This window comes from Papaver somniferum, chromosome 8 (genome assembly GCF_003573695.1).
Source record: "Papaver somniferum cultivar HN1 chromosome 8, ASM357369v1, whole genome shotgun sequence".
Classification (NCBI taxonomy): domain Eukaryota; kingdom Viridiplantae; phylum Streptophyta; class Magnoliopsida; order Ranunculales; family Papaveraceae; genus Papaver; species Papaver somniferum.
The window spans coordinates 140156303-140165670 of record NC_039365.1 but is presented as its reverse complement, the minus strand read 5'-3'; positions in this window follow the sequence as shown (position 1 = coordinate 140165670).

The following is a 9368-nucleotide window of genomic DNA, read 5'->3' as shown; positions in this document are numbered from 1 at the left end:
ACACCCTTTACGCTCTCCAAGTGACCACTGATACCATTTCCTGTTTTGTTATTCTTTCTTTCAAAGTCTTGCAGTTTCTTATATTGGCGAAGTAAGTTTACAGTTCTGGCGGAGCTCTTTTTTCCTTGTTAATTGCATGTTATGTTGATTTATTTGGCTCCTACTTTTGCAAGTGGCCAATCAATCACTTGTGGTTTATGGCGTTATGCTCCATAGTATATTGTCAATGTGAGTTGTTTTTCTCCTTGCTTAATCCTTGTATATCTCAGTAGTTCATTGCTTATATATTGCTTGCAAGTAAAGCAGGTAGGATAGTGTTGTATATTTCATGACGCTCATTTTATAAATACTAGTACATATTACGGTGTGCCAACCTACACATAGTTTCAGGTCGACTCAAGGACATTTAGGTGAAATTCCAGAACTTCCTTGGACCTTACAATGTCTACAGACAACAAAAGGTGGTTTTTGTGCATATTTATTAGTAACTGTACCAGATAGACCATGTCTCAATTATCCAATCAGTGTTAGCTAAGTCAGCTAACTCAAAACACTAGTTGGCATATGATATAGAGATTATTTATGTCTATAATTTCATCAAATTCAACTTATTTGTACCAGCTACATTTCCACTTGGCCTTTTTTTTTTTGATGTTTTACTGAGCTCACATGCTTGGAGATGGGAATGGGTCCCCTGCATTTCCACTCTTCATACTAAATCTTACTTTGTTTTTTAATTAGGTGTCTCTTGAGAGGTACAAAAAGAAGAAAGATAAGCATTCATTTACCTTACTTTTATCCACATCTGAGTTTGAATTACTTAAAGTGAGTCTTTCGAGCCTTCTATTATACATTGTTATTACTCATTTATGACTTAAACATGTCTTTGTTGTAGGTTGGTTTGTGATGACATAAGTGGTAAAGAGGAAGTTAAATTCCTGCCTACAGACATTATTTTCTTGTTCTTCACTAGAATATGGCCTCAAACTCTGTATTTGAACTGGTTCTAGTTTTAGGCTTAAAAGTTAGCTGAGTATGTTAAAGAGAATGTAGTTTGAATGGTAGTTATTGGTGTTGGATGACTGTTTTTAATGTTCGTTTCTTATTTTGAGCATGTAAGGAATAAGATTTATCTAGTGAAAAACTGAAACACAGATTGGTGAACTAGAAAGTTTTCATGCCAGAAGTGTCTATTCTGTGCATAACTTTAATATGTTGTAATCAAAATTCCCTTTCTCTACAATTCTGATTTTACTTGTTTGTAGGATAGAAGTAGCAGTAGTACTGCGTGTTGCTTCGTAGCTTCATAACACTAACATTTCATTCATTTTTCTTTGTGCAGACTAGAAAACATGACTCTTTATCCTCTTGCAACCTCTGGAAAACATGACTCTTTATCCTCTTGCAACCACCATTGTCTTGGGCATTCCATTCTGTCATTATCAGCACAGCTCACATTTGATAGCATGACAACCAAAGGTGAAGTTTCTTCAGTTGTACTCATCTTTGGTTTCTTTATACCTTGGCATCCCTTTCTCTGTATGTTCGGCAAGTCATATTGATATTCCATTTCTCAATTCTTGTTTCCAAGTTTTGTTCACGTAATGCCTTGACAATGGAATATCAATATGACTTGCCGAACATACAGAGAAAGAATGAGATAGAGGAACATACTTGCCGAACTCTTGTTGCAACTGTTTTGTAGGGTGCAAATAAAAGAAAACTTATGCTTAAAGCTGGTGCGCTGTGTGACAAGTACCTGATGAAGAACTTAACAAATGTGATAGAGGCAAGAGGCCACTCTAGATCTCAAAACTGCCTAAGTTATTTTTTCCCAACTTTGGTGATATGTTTCTTAGCTTATGTGTATATGAAATGGAATTCATTAAGGTATGTCATGGTGATTAACTTTAAGAAAGAATACTTTTTTGATAGTTATGTTGGGTTAATTTGATTTCCAAATGAACATGGAAACCATTTGATAGTTATGTCTGGTTTTGTTACAGAGAACTCTAATATTGACCTGGTTTTGTCCGGTCAAAACCACTATTTTTTTTTATGTTGCATATAATTCGCAACTGCAGTAACCTTATACGAAACTCCAGTTTCGCAACTGTTTGTTGCGGCCATCTTATTTTGCAACGGTTTGAAACTCCGACTTTTTGACGTTGCAACAGGGGTAAACTGTTGCGACCAAAATATTGCAATGGCAACGTAGCCGTTGTGAAAAATTGCAACATCGACTTTCGCAACAGAGAAGAACTGTTGCGACCCCGCTTTGCAACTGGCATCTACAATTGCTAATCACCAAATTTGGTGTAGTGATTCTTAATCTAGATGACAAGGCACCGCTTGATTCTAGCACAATTCACATGTGATAAGAAACTAGCACATGCACGATCCACCATTTCCATCGGTTAAGTAGACTGCCAGTCACTTTAGAATACTGATGAGACTTGACTAGCTTGTTCTTTGGTTGGCTGGATAGAAGTTGGAGGATACATTAAGAAAATCAACCACTGAATATGACCGGGTGCATCGAAAAGGGTTACCTCTTGCTAAAAAGTGTCATGTAATGTAATTTTCTGTTTTTGTGTAAAGTTGTTGTGTCATCTTGTGTTTGTACCTCTCGTTATTCCAAAATCAGTTGAAAAGAAAACAAATCAGAAAATTCAGAAAAAAAAAAAAGAAAGATGTGAAAATTCAGAAAAAGAAAAGAAAAAAAATCAGAAACGAAAAGAAAAAAAAATCAAAAAAATAGATAAATAAATGATAAGAGAGTCCATTTTGTTATGTTTCGAATGTTATAGTCAATGTTTCTCTCTTGCCTCGAAAATAAGAGAATAATGATGTAAATAAGGGTCATGTTTTGTTATATGTTGTAAATATAGTCTTGTAATAAGCAAGGGAGAGTGTATGCCATCGATGTACAACGCGGGTAAACTGAAATATCACCAACTCTTAGGTGAACATTCAAAATTCTCGTAAAACCGGATAGCTAGCTTGGCTTTGAATTCGGTTCTTAGCTCAAAACTATCTCTTAGTAATTGGCAGTCCTAACTTCTGATGATTCTCTATACATGTGTAGAGAATCACTTTACACTCTTATCACTTGTCCTTAGTTGTTCAAGTGCTAGAATTGTGCCTTTGAAAGCTAGATTGGCAAATCCATTTTGTTGTGAGCTTAAACTAAAATGCAGGTGTTACACTTTATAGAAGATGAGCTTATTTCTTTTGACCTAGAACTTTGTGGGTATGTTCTAAGCAAATCCTCACGAGACTTCAACTCGTCCACTAGGGACACTTAGTGGTTTAAAAGGCTTATTGCATTCGCTAAATGTAATCGAGAGACCAGCGACAGTGGTGTAGGTAGGATTTCCTTAGTTTTTGATTTACTCGAGGTCGAGCAAAATTCAGGTTTGGGGGTGTGATCGGAACCTAATAATGCATATTTCTAGATCTTTTTGCTGCGTTTATCACATCTCAAGTGCATGAATATCCTAATTTTATGTCAAATTGTATATTTTGCGTCCCGAGTCGTTAAAATAATTATATTTGCTTCTAAGTGATGTATGTGTTTGTCTTACAAGATATGATTAATATGGAGGCGGATAACTGAAGAGACTAGAGTGATGGCAATGATGATATGGAAGAAGATTTGAATGAAAAGTAATTTGATGCGGCTGGTGCTCCATACGAGAAGTGCATTTTGAAGAAAAAAGTGCAATGTCGGTGGAAGGAAATATTAAGAAGTACAAGCTGGGTGCAATAGTTTGGCAAGGTTTACAAAATTCTTAATACAGAAGATGGATACTAACACAAGGCCCAAGTGACAAAGTCAAATTGCTAGCATTCACGTGATAAAGAAAACCAAACCCAAACATTTCCTTCAACTCTCGTATATAGGGCTGCACACGGTTCGGTTCGGTGTGGTTATAGGTAAAACCGTTCAACTAACCGTGTTCGGTGCGGTTATCACAATTGAAACCGTAGCCGAATTGTTCAGTATTCGGTTCGGTTTTTAACCGCACCGATATTGTTCGGTTACGGTTCGGTTCGGTTTTCACCTATACCCTGCACCTGTATATAAATATATTCTGAAATTCTTAATAAACTGATACTCATGCCATACTTAAATCTTGATAATATAACCATAGTCTACAGATAACCAAAGTTGAAGTTCACAAACAAGTTATCCAAAGTCTTAAGTCTAAAAGATAACCAAAGTCTGATGAAACGAAAGTTAAAAGAAAAAGATGTTTCCAATAACATAAAAAGACTGCAGTCATCCATTTGATCTTCATTTCTCAAGTTAACCAAATCTAAAGTACTGCAGTCCATCCATCTCTCAAGCCAATCTCCTTAATCTTCATCCTTCCCCAAAATTTCTGCAACAAGAAAAACAAGAAGAAATAAGATAAGAGAAACTAACAGATAAGAAGAAAAACAACAAGAATGCAAAGAAGAATACAAACACTTGGCTGAATATGAATTATGATTGCTGTTGTTGTTGTTACAGCAGGTGAGAAACTAACAGATAAAAGAAGATACACTCATTCAAATTTCAAGTCAAAAGAGAAGAGATTCCATTACCATCTTCAATGTTGGAATTGTCATCATGTACGTAGTCACATAGGAAATCAAGCATTCATATTTCTTAAAACAATCAAGTTAGTTCTGAACTTGATAATGAAACTAAACTTCATTTGACACTGCTGTGTTACTCAGTTTAAATTAGAAATACATTTCAGAGTGCTAGCTCAGAGTGACCCTGAGTTTCAGAGTGCTAGCTAGCTAGCACTTGCAATTTCAGTTTAAATTACACTGCCACTGCACAACAATTTCAGAGTGTTCAACCATATCAACATTCGACACCCATTAAAAATTTAAACCCCTTTTTCGAAATAATTTACATCATTCAACATTAAACCATATCAGTACTCAACCATATCAAATCACAGATCCTAAATCACTTCATTTTACATCAACTGACCTTTTTCAAAACATTTTCACAATAACAAACCCTAAGTTCAAAACATCAATCAAACAGAACAAGTCAAAATGAAGATTGAACTAGTTAGTAGTTACCTGTAATCAGACTCCTTCCTTCCCTTAACTCAAACTGAATGATAATAGCTTTCAGACTCCTTCTTGAGTTCCTCCCCTCAACTCAACCAAAACCTAAAATAAAAAACCCATGACTGTAATCAGAAAAATAAGATTTGACAAAAGAAATTGATTGATAAACACAAAACAACAAGCAAACCATTTCGAAGAAAGAAACTTTAAGTCCTAACAGAAGAATAATTAAAAAAAAAAAACCCTAGAAATTGAAAAACAAACAAATCAATCGAAACGAGAATGAGAAATAGAACAGGGGATCTATTTACTTACTAGATAGAGCCAAGGAGGTGGTGGTGCTCTTGATGGAGGTGGTTTAAAAGATCAAAGTGGTGGTTCTACTGGTGGTGGAGGCGACTTGGGTTTCAGACTGAAGAGCGAGAGCCGAGAAGAAGAGAAACGAGATGAAAACTTCTGAAAAAATTAGGGTTCCGAAATATATATGGTGTAGGCTTTAATCTAGACGGCTAGGATTAATCAAGATAAAAACTAATCGACGGTCCCTATTAATCGGTTTTTCGGTGCGGTTATCTTGCGGTTATGGGTAAAACCGTACACCGAACCGTAGATCTAACGGTTATTAAAATGAAAACCGTCACCGATCGTTGGATTATCGGTTCGGTGCGGTTACGGTTCGGTTATGCGGTTATCGGTGTGGTTACGGTTATCGGTTCGGTTTCTGTTCAGCACTACTCGTATACCTAATTAGGTATCTGTGGTTAACACCAAAGTAAGTCCTTCATCAATCTCTTAACTTTGCTTTCGAGAGTTTCTGTAACTTCACCAACTCCATTTTCATGTCTCCTTTCCCATACTTTTCGTATGACATCCTCACCATATTTCTGCTACCGAAACCCTTACCACTTCACTATTTTCTCTAATGTCAATCACCCATGTTCATCATCTTTACCTACTCTTCCGTAGACGTTTATGTAAAATTGAAGAAATTGGTGTGAAAGTCGTAGGGGTAGGAAATGAAAACCTAAGGTCTGAATTCAACTCTGAAACTACTCCCTCAACAGCAGCATGGTTCTGATGAAAATGAAATGGTTGAACACAATGGAGTGCAAATCAGTTATTATGTACCATTTGGTAAGTGATTGACATCTCAATCCCTAAATTTCAGTGTATGTGTTGACAAATTGAACCCAATTTTTGGGAGAAAGTGATGTATAAATAGAGAGGGGATTGTAGAGAGAATCCCATGCCCGGATTAGCCGGTGCACCAAGTTGTAGTAATTTATCTTCATTTTTTCTTTCATCATGTTCTAATCACATTAGCTAGGGTTTAAATGAAACCATTAATCTATTGCTAAGTTTTGATTCATGTTCTGATATTGTTCTTGTTGTGTTTAAATGATATAAGAATGGTTTAATCATTGTGTCACACATATTGCTTTCATCTTGTTTGTGCTGCAACCTAGGTAGTTAGAATAACTATATGTTGTGCTTCAACTCATGCTTCAATGCTCAATTTGATCTGTGATTAGTTGTGCTGTAAGAAGACAGCTAATGCTAGGGATTGATTACCTTAGTTGATATTAGATCATCCATTTAAGAATACCATGGATAAGCGGCGGACTAGAATCCTGACCGGTGTCCATTACAAGGGACAAGAGCATTATTGAGACTGAATCGACGTAGCATAGGTGAAGCAGTGAATTCGATTGCCCTAGTACTCCATTTATCTACTTGTTTACAACTTGATTTGCATTCTTAGTTTATCTCTGCAATCATCTTAGTCGTATCGACAAACCTCCGTTTTGAAACAGTGTCTCTAAATTTGTATTAGTAGAACCTTAAAAAGAACCTTAAAAATTTAGTTTCACCAATCTGACTCCCCGTAGGATCGACCCGTATTTTCCATTGTCTGTATTCTAGACGCCGTGCGCTTGCGGTTTATAATTGTAGGCATCTTCTAGTCCTATCAAGTTTTTGGCGCCGCTGGCTGGAAGTTGGCAAACGGTGTAGTTAGATTTTTAGGTTCTGTTTTGCTAGTTTGTAGTTAGGAATTGTACTTATTCTTTGTTTTCTTATAAAAAAAATATAAAAAAAAACAAATAGAGTGCTGTTGTAGTTTTTCAGTCTGTAATTTTCTTTTTCTTTAGCTCGTTCACTACTGCTTAGTTTGCTTGGTAGAATTATATTTAGTCTGAGTTGCTGATCCGTGTTTCGCTTAACATTTTGTTTGTCCCGTAACTTTTGGTCTTTGTATTTCGTTTAGATTTCTTTTTATCTTAACTTGATAATAGCATCTGTATATAGCCTTTATCCTTTAGTCAGTCCATTTATTTTGTATCTTGTTTGTACACAACAAATTAGCTTTTGATTTGTACATTTAGATTTTGTCCGTATTGTAGCATTTGCATTTCGGTTTAAGATTGTCTTTGTCATGTAGCTTATGCTTTGGTTTCATTTCGTATAGTTTAGTTTAGTAATCCATGGATCTTTTAAATTATTTATATTTAGTGGTTGCATAACATTCATTTTTGTTTTGTTCCTGGCATAATCGGTACTTATAGGTGAGCTTAGTTTTAAGTTCTTCTCTGTAGCTCTTAGTTCTAATCATTTTGTTTTATCTTAATTAGTTGCATCTTGTAAATTGTGACTTCACGTAGAGTTTGTCTGTAGCTAAACATTTGTTGTTAAGTTTCAACACAGAGTCTCATATATATTGCATTATAATCATTTTCCGTTTTAGTTTAATTTTTTTCCGTTTTAGTTTAATTTGGTCATAGTTCTAGTCATGTCATTTTTCTGTACATAAATTTTATTCATTTTTTTTTACTTTGCATAGTTGCATCGTTTTTCATTTCCCACTTAACGTATTGTCTTTACATTGCATATATACTAGCATCAGTGCATCAGTTAGTAGGTGTTATTTTAATGTTTTGTCTTAGCTGCATCATAATTTGTTTTTCATTTCCATTAGTTGTTTGATGACCCAGCTGCTTATTTTTGGTTTTAGTGGTTTCAACCATTTCCCATTTTCTGTTCACTTAATTTCCATATGTATATAGTTGTTTATTTGCATTTAAATGTTTTTATAGGATTTGTTTCACACAACTGGGGCTAAAGCGTTGAGTGTATAGTGCTATCAGATGTTAGGGAAACCACTACATTGGCCTATTGTCAGATCCGTTGCGCTTACTCTGTTGTGCTCTCTCTTGACTGTTAACGGATGAGATAGAAAAGCCACTAGTAGTGCCAAGGAAAAGACAGAAAGAGCTGCAGAAACATTTCGGATTTGTTGGTCGTCTCCCGGTTGTTTCCGGAGGTAAGTTTCTCGAAAATCCACTTTGAGTAGAATCCTTCCTTTGTATGCTACCTTGCTTGAATGGGTCTGATGTTGATTTAGTACTGTACTACATTTTTGTTAACAAACAGGAGGTAACCTTTCGTTAGTTGACCCCTCCTTGTATTTCTAAATAAATTCAAACCCATTTTGGATTAGTCATTAGCAGCAAGCCTAGTACCAACATATACATATTTTGAGGAAAATCCAAACTAGTCAAAGGTAGCTTCATTTTAAAAAGGATCGAAAGCATCAGTTGTAAGTTTCTTTGTTTATTCTTGTTGTCATTTGTTTTAATGAGCATGTTTGAGTAGGGTTGTTTGTTATCTTTCATTTCTTTTATGCATCATTTTGTTTAAGATTTGGTAGAAGCATTTAGAATAGATTCATTTCATTTAAAAGAATAAAAAAATAATCATGTCAGGATTCTGGACTGGTGTTAGGGATGACAAATCATCACAGAAATCAATCAGAGAACTTTTTTACGAGCATGCTTCACATTATGAAAATCCCATAGAGCATGGTTTTAATAACTTTAGGGAATATTATGGACTTTTTCAAGGTCCTGAGCTACAATATATGGACCCTAATTGTTATCCACACATGTACCAGTCATCACCATGGGATGTTGAACAATTTTGTACTCCCTTGAGCCCTTGTATGCAATCTGTGATGGAAAATATCAAAATAATTGAACAGAATAATGCTAGACTTGAATTGAAAGCATTGCATCTCGATCCATATAATCTAAAGTGTTCTTCTACTCAAACTGACATAAGCATGAACATAAGTAGAGTTTTGAAAGAGATGTTAGGTATGTGGAACAACAAAGAAAAGATTGATTGCAATAGCTATGAGCAACAAAATTTGAATGTTGACATGCACCCTGATTCTTCTTCTGTTCACAATGACACTATCATGGAAACAAACAGACTTTTGAGAGAAATGTTGG